The sequence below is a fragment of the Myotis davidii genome, unplaced genomic scaffold (genome assembly GCF_000327345.1).
Source record: "Myotis davidii unplaced genomic scaffold, ASM32734v1 scaffold111, whole genome shotgun sequence".
Classification (NCBI taxonomy): domain Eukaryota; kingdom Metazoa; phylum Chordata; class Mammalia; order Chiroptera; family Vespertilionidae; genus Myotis; species Myotis davidii.
Window position 1 is genome coordinate 2,493,291 of NW_006284347.1, and position 11,495 is coordinate 2,504,785.

An 11,495-nucleotide genomic window follows, 5' to 3' on the forward strand; every position below is an offset into this window, starting at 1 on the left:
GGCTCTGGCCACGTTCCCCACTTGGTGAAGTGGCAGATAGGCAGGGAAGTTTAATCTTTGAAGACAGAAGTGTATTCAAAGTAAGACCAGCATCACAAGGTCTATTTTGTACAAGAGTGCTCACTGTTCCCTGCAAGGATCGAGAGTGTAGACAGCCCAGCGGTTAAGCTCCTGTCGCACATGCACTTTGGGGAGCTGTGTTTTTTAACAGGTCCCTGATGAAACCAGGTTTTGCCAGGGCGTGCTTTTTGGTTTTAAAAACCAGGACTAGAAAAAAAAATAACTTGGAATATTTTCTCACTATTTGGAACCTTACTGCTTAGGTTGTTGCAATATTAGGTTGAATCATCTGAAAATGCCAATATTTGGCCATTTTTTATCTAGAAAAACAGCAATTTCATACAGTTCAATCTAATCTTGCCAATAGGCAAAGGTATTTTTGCATCTATTCAAAGATTTAAATCTGTGGTCTTGAACTGAATTTGCATATAATTTATCTCCTTTCTATTTCTTCATATTTTATTTTATGCATTTAAAAATATTACTTGGAGAAGAGGTTCAGAGAGTTCACCAGACTGCCAAAATGGCCTATGGACCATAAAGGGTTAAGAATCCCCACCTGATATGAGTCCATTAGGAGATTTGCACGCAGTAAGAACTGCATAATTTGGTATGGATTCGCACTGGACAGTTTAGATAGGAATGTTCTAGTAAGAAAAAAAAAGGTACAGTTGATCATTTTTAGCTGGGTCTTCTCATGTAAAATTGACCTTGTTTGTCACTATGCAGTCTAGTAACTACTCTTGACAAAAAAAAAAAAAAAATCCCCTTTTTTTTCTACATTACTTGAGAAAAATGTGTTTTTACATCCATTAAATGTCCTTTCAGTTCCTGTAGAAAAGCAAAGTTGGTCTCTCTTTTTTATGCTAATAAAGAAGGAAACTCTACAGCACCCAAATGGGTTGCCAGGGGTCTAGCAACCCCTTGAACTTCAAAGCAGAACTTGTGGGGATGTGTGGAAGTGTAGTTCTCTGGATGGAGGCTTTCATCACAATGTTCCTGAGCCCAGGAGTTACTGCTGAGGGAAATTCCAGGCCCAGAGAGATGCTACGATTTGCCCAAGTCAGAAAAAACCCTTTCCCTCTAAGGCAGCCTGCAGCCTCTCCTGACTGCTTCTCAAAGACTTAAAATCACTCTCCTTGCAGAGCAGTTTATTTCATTTTGCGTTTAAAATCCAAGAGCATGTATACATTCAGTTTGTTTCAAATACATCCCCACAGGGTTTCAAATTTTTAAAAAAGAAGCAAGGAAGGAAAGAGGAAAGCCACTGTCACCAAAATCGACCGCTATTTTCTTAACAGTGAAATGTGGTCGAATGCAAATCACTTTTAGCAAATTAAATACATTAAAAAGTGGTAATTAATTATGATTGAATGAGACAGGAGTTGTAGCTTGAAAATATACACTGCCAATATCACTACTGTGCCTCGTCCACCGTAGGGATAAAAAGGAGCTCCCAGATGTCGAGGGTTATTAAAAACCAGATGTTGAGATCGACGTCTTGTATGCTGGTGAATAACGTAAAGAAATATGACAGTCCAATATAAACGCTGCTAACATTTAACATGGCAGAAATGTGGATAAATTCCTTTACTGAACTTGTAATATTATGCTTTTTTTCCCCTCAAGTTTTTAGTTTCTAAAGTTTAAAAGATTTTTTTAAAAGGAAACACAAAGGGAAGTGGTGGCCTTTCCTGCTCTCTTTAATCTTCAAAGCTTCGACATGAATTGACCCTAATCACCGAGTCATCTGGGTCAGAGCGAGTGTCTGCTTGGGGAATAAAAAAGAAAACGCAGGAGCTAATCAGAGAGGAGGCACCAAGGAGTTCCAAACGCTCGCAGCTGTTAGACTCCTGCGCTGCCTGCATCTCGGGACGAACTATTCATTTACTCAGCAACCTTACCGTAGAGAAATGTAAATTTGGGGACCAAAAATAAGAAGCAGATAGGGATCACTTGATCACTAACTTTATGCCAAGTTGTCTAGCGGTACTTGGAGTTTGAAAGTGTGTCTCCCAGGCCTGGGAGAGTCTGTCTCCTCTCCTGGCACTGGTTGTTCCAGATGCTGCCTGTGTCCGCTCTCTCGTGTGCCCTTCCTGAGTGATGGCTATGCCAGGAGCTGCCAAAGCTTCCGGATGGAAAGAGAGCCTCTAGTCCATCAGTCATCCAAGCACCTTTGTCCACAGCATCTGGGATGGAAACATCCAAGGTGGGCTGAACCTCAGAGCGCAGTGACCACACATCAGCAAATTTTGAAGAGAGAGGAAGCTTAACTATCAAATAACCTCCGGATGTATCTCTGGCTCCAGAAGTGATATGGGGCCTTGATGGCCATCCTGCACTCCCAAAGGCTGGGCCCTAAAGGGATTCTCTAAATTCTGAGATAAAACAAAATTCCTCACGAGGTGGGCCACTCACTGGGCCATGCTGATGACAAGATCTAAGGGAAAAGGACTGAGTCATCGCCGACAGGACAGAAGACTCACTGTTAAGGGGGGGCATTTATGAGCCCAGACAAAAAGCTCGGGAAGGAACTCTATAATCTGGCATGATAAATGGCCTGGTGTAATCCTTTAATTGGTATCTATTTTGAAGCTTTAGGTGCATCCAGCAGGCAAGCCCCAGCCATCACTGGATATTTAAAAAACAACACCACCACAACAACCCCACAAAAACCCCAAACCTGGCAATTCTCTTTGACTTGATAGCCAGCCTTTTTTCTTGAAATCAGACAATGAGGTTCCTGATGGGGACCTTACTGTCACACCTGTTCTATCTGGAAATGAGAGTGAAATTATGGAAGTGTCACCTTCAAATCAGCACACTGCCCCTCTAAGAGTCAGCTGCTATTTCTGTCAGGAGGAGATGTGTCCTGGTTATAACAGGGACAATCCCCAGGCCCACCCTGCCCCTAGTTCAATTCAGGGCTTCTCTGACACTTCCTGAAAATGTAAAAACCCAGGACTCTGCACACTTCAGCTGCAGGAGTCATGAAAGCAGGACCATGGTGTGGGATTTATGATGTGCCCTGCACCTGGGTGGGACCAACCCCTCCTGGCATATCCCACTGAAGGTGTGGCCAGAGCTGGGGAAGACAGGTGCATGTGAAAAGGAAAACAGGGGCCCTGATAGTCTTCAGGGCACTAGTAAGTTTTCCTGCAGGGTCAAGTCCAAACCTTTCCTGTGAAGACCTCCCATTTGTGTCTTTCACCTCTCCTGCCTCCTAGAATGCTTAGTCCTTGGATGGGTGCCTTTGTACAGGTGATGAGGTCAGGAATGGTCATGAACTCTTAGGATTTGTATTCATTACAGCCTCTGGGGCCCATTTGCAGACAAAGTCTCCCCAAATAATAGGAAAATCCTGTCCAGGTTTAAAGACCTGATGGGTGCTCTGTTTAAATATAACGTTAGCTTATCTTGACTTTGACTAGAAATGAGCCGGAAAGTATCAGTACCTGCTCCAGGTTAGAGGCACTGTGGGAGCTTTCTGGCTGCTTCCCTGTCTCACCACAGCCCCAGGGGCAGGCTCTCCCTGCAGGCGTGGAAAGGCTCAGGCGGAGAGTTCTGGTAGCTCGCCACCAGACACCTGGAGCTGTGGCGCCGGGGTCAAATGCCAATCTGTCTGACCACAAAGGTTTACCCTCTCTTATAGGGGAGCCGTGAAGATCCAGAAAGAAGAGCTCATTTTGACCTCGGGCATTTGTGGGTTCTCTGGGCTCAGCTCTCACGTACTTTGCACTCTGCAGGTCTCTCTCCAAGCTGTTGAAGGTTCCTGTTGGAGTTGGATGGTAGAATTTAGGGTGGTCCCTCTGGCTCTTGGAAGAAAAAGCACATGTTCCTTGAATGGGCCTGTCATCAGCACCCAAGCAAATGTCAAGGTCCCTGAGGCAAAAGGCAGCACCTGCAGTCCCTTCACACTGCCTCTCCATGGCTCAGACCTGGGAACTTAGCAAACATTGCTGAGTGACGAAGGGTTCAGGCTCGATTCTTGCTTGCTGTCTGATCCACTCCTCTGAGGGAGCGCTCCCTGGATCCCAGAGCTCCTTGGGCTTTCCAAGATCATGTTTCCTTGTTCCTCCGCACAAGCCACTGTACAACCACATCCCTGGTTTATTCTTCTAATCCCAGTTGTGAAAGCTGAACACCTCTGGCTGAGGGGGAACTAGACGGAGACATCACATTGTACAGGCACACGGGGTGCTTCTCAGGTGGAGGCAGAGCCAGAAAGCCCGTGCAGCCTGGGTTCGTCTTCTCAGCCAGCTCACCCACACGGGCACCCTGAGCAGGGCAGCCTTCTGAGTCCTTGGTGCCAATGAGAACATTCCAGAGGGTGAGGGCTTTCTCCTCCATGTCTACATGTAAAGCACCTTTAGGTGCTTCCTCAATTTTTGGACCATCATTGTGGGGTGATTAAAGAAGTGAGTTTTCCATTTCCTTCAAGCAAAGCGATTCTGACAAGCCAGGGTTTGTTGCATGGCACCAGCTCGCTCAGCTGAAAGATACCAGAGACCCAGCTGAGGTGGAAAGGCCGGAAGGCTCTCTGTTGGCCAACAATGCCGTTTCGGAGCTCAAAGTCAACATCTGCTCCACGCGGAGCCATTGCCAGATAGCCATTCAAAGGGGTAGCGGTGGACACAGGCTTTGCTCTCGCTCCCTCGTCCATCAGTCATTAGCACTCGGCTTTGTTAAACACAGTGAGTCTGGTTCTTCCATTTCCTGTCTAGTGGGCAACCAAAGCCTCAGGCCCCTTGACCGTGGCTGCCTTAAGAAAGAAGATGGGATCATATCCTGACCCTGGCACATCATAAGGCTACCAAGTGAATTAAATTGAAAAAATATAAATTAAAGCACTTTGTGGACGTTACAAGCATATATAAATGTAACTGGACCCACCACCCCTGTTGGTCACATTTGATAATTTGTTACTATCATAACAAGCTATTTGATTTTTGCACTGCACTCAAAGGCAAAAGGGTGTGTAAGAACCCGGTACTTTATAAAACCATCCTTAGACAGTTGAGCAATGTTGGGCTGTGGGACGCTAGAGTTTATTCAGACCATTCTGTAGAAGCTGAAGCAATATTTTTTAAAGCTCTTGTTCTGCAAGGAGGCAGCTCTCCGAATCTGAATGTGTGCAGGGTACATTTGAGAATGTTTCCAATTCCCCTTGCTCGGCTGTTTCTTTATCTTCGGAGTGTGGTGAGGGCCTGGAGTGTGTGAGTCAAACATGATCCTTATTACATCAGTTCCAGAAAAGAAGAGAGGCAACGGTGTTTAGCGATAGAAAATGGATTTCCCTGCTTTGAGATGTTTCAGGGTTGGCCACCTCCTTTCAATGGGGGAGCTACGGCGCTGCCTCGTAGACAAATGTGAGCGGATTAGAGCAGCGAGTTGAAAAGGAATCAAGCTGCCAATGTTGCCAAGATGAGCTACATCTACAAGCTGGGGAGTGCAGGCTGTGTCTAAACAACCCTGCTGACTCAAAAGATACTGCCACAAATCTCTTAATGAGACCCTAATACTGCAAACAAGGTTTAAAACTAAGAGGAATCAGTAAAAAGGGGGAGAAACCTTTACCCCAAATAGAGTAAGACTGGAATTGTCAATTAGGCTCAAATCTCCTGTAAGGAAAAATCCTTTATTAACAGGAGGATCCTGATGCATTAAGCAGCTCTGCCTCTTTCCCATCCGAGATGGCCCTACCTGGCAGGTTTATCGACTCGTGCCCGCCTGTGCTTACAGGTGAGGAATTAACATCAAACCAGGATTTAAGAGATTTGGCAATGACCTGCTCATCTGCAGAGCCAGCCTCCCAAAGGCTGTGTCACCCCCGCCCGCCTGCCTGCTCTTCTGTGGCTTGTAATGGTTGGGTGAGCATGTAACTGCTCTAGAGGAAGGAGCGGTTAAATACCTCCCACCGCAGCTCAGACATCTGTCCTCATTTCCTTCTCTACCTGTGGCCTCACAGAGAGCCAGGGCAGGGCCACTCCGGAGTTCCTGCTCTTATACATGGGCAAGCAAATGCCTGCCACCTCTTTCCCGATGCTCAGAAATCACATATGCCTTCTGGCTCGTGTTTGAGTAGCTTTGGGGATTTTTAGTTGTCTTCCAGGGATAAAGGAAAAAGTAACATCTGAGTTATCTTTCTATGTCAAGTACCTAAAAAAGTGTGCTGAGTTGGAAATGCAGCATCTTTCAATCAACTCTATGATTTAAAAAAAGTCTCAGAAAAGGGGCAAGTAACACAGGAAAAAAACAACTTACAACAATGTGTGGTGACGGATGTTAACTAAACTTATTCTGGTGATCATTTCATAATACATACACATAGCAAATCATTATGTTGTAAAACTAAAAACAATTCAATGTTAAATGTCAAGTATAATTACATTTTTAAAAATTAATTAGCTCTGGCCAGTATTACTCAGTGGATAGAGTGTCAGCCTGTAGACTGAAGGGTCCTGGGTTCAATTCACGCCCGGGTTTCGGGCTGGATCCCCAGTAGGGGACGTGCAAGAGGCAGCTAATCAATGATTCTCTCTCATCAATGATGTTTCTATCTTTCTCTCCCTCCCCCTTCTTCCCTGAAATCAATAAAAAAAATTAAAAAAAAATTAATTGATTTTTTTTAAAGGAAAGAAAACAGGCAAGTGGCTCACAATATTTATTTCAAAATGTACCCAGGATATCTTGGGTTCTAGTTGGCAGGATTGGCCCAGAATGGGAACAGGTGACATCTCTGAACCCTTCTCCCATCTGTAAGCATCAGCCCAACAAGAGGTCTCTCCAGGGGTTTTTAAATTTGGCATCTGCACATGAAGCCAAAACCCAAGGCTTCTTCCAAGGAGTGGGTCAGGAAGTTAGATTTGCGATGCAAAAACAAACAAACAAAAACCCCAAACGAAAACCAACTCTGTTGGCCTTGTTGTCTCTGAATCAGGCAAGCTTCAGCCATCCTGGTTTGGGTGGGAAATGGATATTAAAAGTCTAACACATGTCATTTTTCTTATTAGGTTACTGGCACGGGAAGCTAACATTTTCTGGGTGTTTTTTTTTACCCAGTTGTTCTGTAATGATACTCTAGCAAGCTCTGATACATGGTAAGTTTTCTTATATGCAGGAAATGTGAAAATGTATTTACACATACACACACATATATATGTATATATAATGTATATTCAAACATGCACTCCGGGGAAGTTAGGGAGAGAAATTTCTAGTTAAACATGATCTTGAGAAATTCTTCCATATGTGGAAAAGTCCTCAGTTCATCTGACATATAGCGATACATACATATACACACTCGGGACACTGTGTATACATTTATCCCACATTCATTTAACCTCAAAACATAAAATAAATTTTTTTCTTCCCGAAGCAAAAGCTAGGCATAACAACTCTATATACAGAATCCATCTTCTGGGGGCCATGAAGCAAGTGAAACCCCTCGTCTGTTAGAATTCAAAGGGCTGCACTTTGGCTAATCTGCGGTGCCCAGAGAGCAGGGCATCCATCACAAGCCCAGCCCAGCACCTCAGGAGCCGGGGCGTAGGGTGGGTGTGGAACCAGGGCCTGGAGTTGGCTTACTGAGATGTAATGGGGTCCGGGGAGGGGCTGCTGTGACCCCTTCCTTTTCCTGGTGGACCATGAGATTCCACCAACTCCTCGTTGACCAAACATAAAATGCAGGCCCCTGGGAGGAGGAGAAAAGCAGGGAAGTGGTTTGCCTCACAGTCTGGGGCCAAAAAATACATGTGGCTTGAAATATTGTCAGCGGACTCCAGCTACCGCCTCCCAGAGGCCCTGACTGCGGGGATGGCTGGGCATTCCCCTCGTCTGGGAATTCTCTGCAGGACACTGACCGATTCTACCTGGGAGCAGGTACCCGGACTCAGGTGTGTGCAGTGTGGACAAGGGTGGCAGGGAGAGCGAGTAAGAACCCTGTGTTTATTTTCTGAGTTGACTTTACCTTATGGCTCTTTTGCCTGTGGGAAAAGGGGAGAGGGTCTCAAAACTAAGGTAACCAGGGGAGGTGCGGGAAGCCACGCTGTGTCTGGCACAAGGACAACAGGGACAGAGAAGAATAAAGGGGGACAGGTGAAATGGGGGGAAAGTGAGAGGAATACAGTCACAAAACAGAGAAATGGAAATAAAGAAAATAAAAGCTGAGGCAAATGGAAAAAAGAAACAGGATTAACATTTACTATAATTTAGTGGGAAAGAGGAAAGCACATTTGAACTAGAGGAAAACTTGCTATTACAGCCATGCAACCATATTAATACATTTGGTTGCACAAATGCATACAGACTAACATCCACAGAGGCTGCGCCAGTGTGCGGAGCCCAGGCACTCGGGTCCTCATTGTGGGCCTGTTGGTTTCAGGGTGTGACCCTGGATAACAGACAACCTCTCTGAGCTCCAGGGTTTTGTTTTGTTTTGTTGTTTTTTATCTGGAAATTCTTTTCTTTACCCTGGAGATACTTCCCTCTCCCCTTCCTAGTTCCCAGAGGTGCTGAGGAAACAATGTACTCAACAGGCATTTGTGTGATACTACATGCCGTACAGGTGTGACTGTGCTTTGCCATATGAAAAAAAGAGTATGAATAACATATCAATTATCAATTAAAAGAATACTATGCCTTCATGCTCCCTGACGTTAGCTCTTCCTTAGAAGTAGGATTTCTAGAAGTAAAATGTGAAACATCACTTTCAAATGGGGTCCAAAAATCTCCCGGTGGTGACCATGCCCTGAGCTTCCCAACTCCCCTCAGGGAGCGTTTCATTCCAAGGAAGGAGAAAGGAGAGGTGGGTTCTGGGCTTGTCAGTGACCACACGCTCCGGGGTTCCCAGCCCCAAATGTTTAGGTTCTTTGCCATTGGGGGCTCTACACATTAGATTCAGAGTGGCAGATGCTTTAGCAAGTGGAAGTGACACTGAGATCCAGGACCTTAAAGGTGCAATCTCCAACCTAAAATGCAAGCACAGAAATGCAAGTCCTGGACCCAAGGGGCGGCTGAACGAGCCCCGGCATTGTGTGTTGGCTGGAGTGTGGGTTCACTCTGAGGGTATGTTTTTTTTTTTTTAATCTACAGGTTAGCTCATACCTGGGAGCCACTGGAAGGAAATTAATAAAATATGACTTTTTTTTGGAACAATGAAAATCATATGATGCCTGGAAAAAGGACTTGGCATCATAGATAAGGCAAGGAAAGATATTACAGAAAATAACAGGTGACACTGATGGCGACAGGTACACGGGGCACTGAGAAGTTGAGTTTCCACTTAGCTTTTCTAAAATCTGTCTTGGCACCTTCACTGAAAATAAAATCACTAATGTGTCCCCAGCCTGCTCCTTACTATTCCTCAAAGCTCCCCAGCAGCTTGTCACAGGAAATATTTGTTGTCTGCCCTTGTGCTCACTTCCTGGTTGGAAGGATGTCCTGAGGCATTACTGGGATTGTGTGAATGTTCCACTTGGACATATTCAATGGCTATGGCCATCCTGGGGGTCACAGGGCACACTGATGGGTAACTGCTCCTTTCTCAGCCGCTGGACTGCCACAGCCCCCTGGTTCCTCTTACTTGTCCTCCAAACCCTCCTTCCCCTCATCACACCCATTTCAAATCCCTGAGGGCCTGTGTGTTTATTATTATCCTTGCTTTCCTGGGCCCTCATCCTTAGAATGGCTTCCTTACTTCAGACCTATTGGGCTTTGGGTGGGATAACCCATTCTCGGATGTTATAGCTTTGAAAAAGGCATCCCAGGAAACAAATGAAAGGGGCACTCTCATATTCTGCTATGCCAAGCATAGGGGAAATTGCTTTCACCTTAAGATGAAAAATACTGCTGGAAACTAGATCAGCCATGTTTTAAACTGGATAGTCTCTCTCTTCACCTGATACTCTGAGAACAGTATTTCTCAGAGCACAGATGTTACTAGGAAAGAAAAAACAAAGATTCTATGATCAAATAAATCTGGGAAATGCTGGATTAAATAAAATTGGAGAGCTTTCTTTCTTATATGACTTTTTCAATCCTTTGATCTGCTAATTGCACCAAGATTCTCCAAGATTGAGTTATAATATGCAGCACTTTCCCGAAATTCTCTGCTCACTGAATCTCTGTTTCAAGACTTTCCTCATGGGACTAATGTTCCAAAGTTACTTTGGGAAATGCTAGTCTAGACTTATAACCCTTGGATTCAGTTTCTCCCGAGGAGAAAGCAAAACCATAGTGAAGGAGAGAGGGACTGAGAAGAAATGGAAAAAGAATCTAATTTTGCAAGCCTGGCAATACTTAAATTGAATTTCCTAAGGAAAAATGAATTTCTCTGGAAAAGGAGCAAAGTGACTGACTTTTTATATTTCTTCATTTTCATGTTCTGATGCCTTAATAAACCTCCAAAGATAATGTCAACATTTGCAGGCGCTCTTCCCAAAGACAAGTGATGGTCAACCTTCGGGGCACAGGAAAGTCGGGGCTATAAGATTGATGGGGGGGGGGGGGGGGGGATTGGGAATCCTGGAAGCGAAACCTTCCTGTTAAGTCAGTTCAATGAACATGGGTCCATTATGGACATTTAGTTCAAATCTCATTCATATCATCCATTATTTAGACTCCAGTGTTGTCACACACTGATAGAAGTCTGTCACATTCTCTGGAGAAGTAACTCCACTTCATGCATATTAGCATATATGCTTACACAATTATGTGTAGAGTTCACAATCAATTGGGACAGGCTTCCCAGTCCTTTAAGGCTGTTACTCTCTGGGACTTGGATTTATAACAATGCATATAAGAGTTTTTGATGATTATGATTCTCAAATCTTCAGTATAGTGAGAGCATCATTTCCCTAGACCTCAGACAGCTCGTCAAAAAGGGCATCATTGTCACAGGGGTCAGCCTCCTCATACCAGGTCCTTGGTTAGCTCTCCTCTTCTAACTGAAAATGTGCAACAAAGGAGCCTACTGCTTTGCTGACTCATCTTCCTAACAGTAGCAATGAGAAAGGTGTGTCCGAGGTCCTGATGACATACCTTAGCCACACTCCTCAAGGAATGCTAGCTCTTCGGAAAGGGCCCCCACCCCCGAGCCATGATTCTGCCCTATGACAACCGCTCCTGTCAATGGACAAACATAAAAGGGTCAACCAAGCACACAAGTACTCTAGTTTCTGATTAAAGACCTCTGCTAAAGTAGCAAGAGATAACTTTTGTAAGAAAAAACATTCTTAAGGCAGATAAATTTGATCTGGTGCCCTGCTGGTAGCAGGACATGTTAGCATACATGTCTCCGTGATGAAACAAGCCTGTTTGCTATCCCACCAGGTCCTTGTGCAATAAACTTCTCCAGTTTGGCTCTAAATTCTTCTTTATGCCCCTATGGTGCTTTCTATGCCTGTCTCTCTGGGCGGGGGTGGGGGTGTGGGGGG

At 44.8% G+C, this 11,495-nt stretch overlaps 1 protein-coding gene across 12 annotated transcripts in view; it reads right to left on the reverse strand.

The window, feature by feature from the left end:
* ERC2 (ELKS/RAB6-interacting/CAST family member 2) overlaps positions 1-11,495 on the reverse strand; it is an 861,660-nt gene that overhangs the window by 173,567 nt on the left and 676,598 nt on the right. The window lies entirely within an intron of this gene.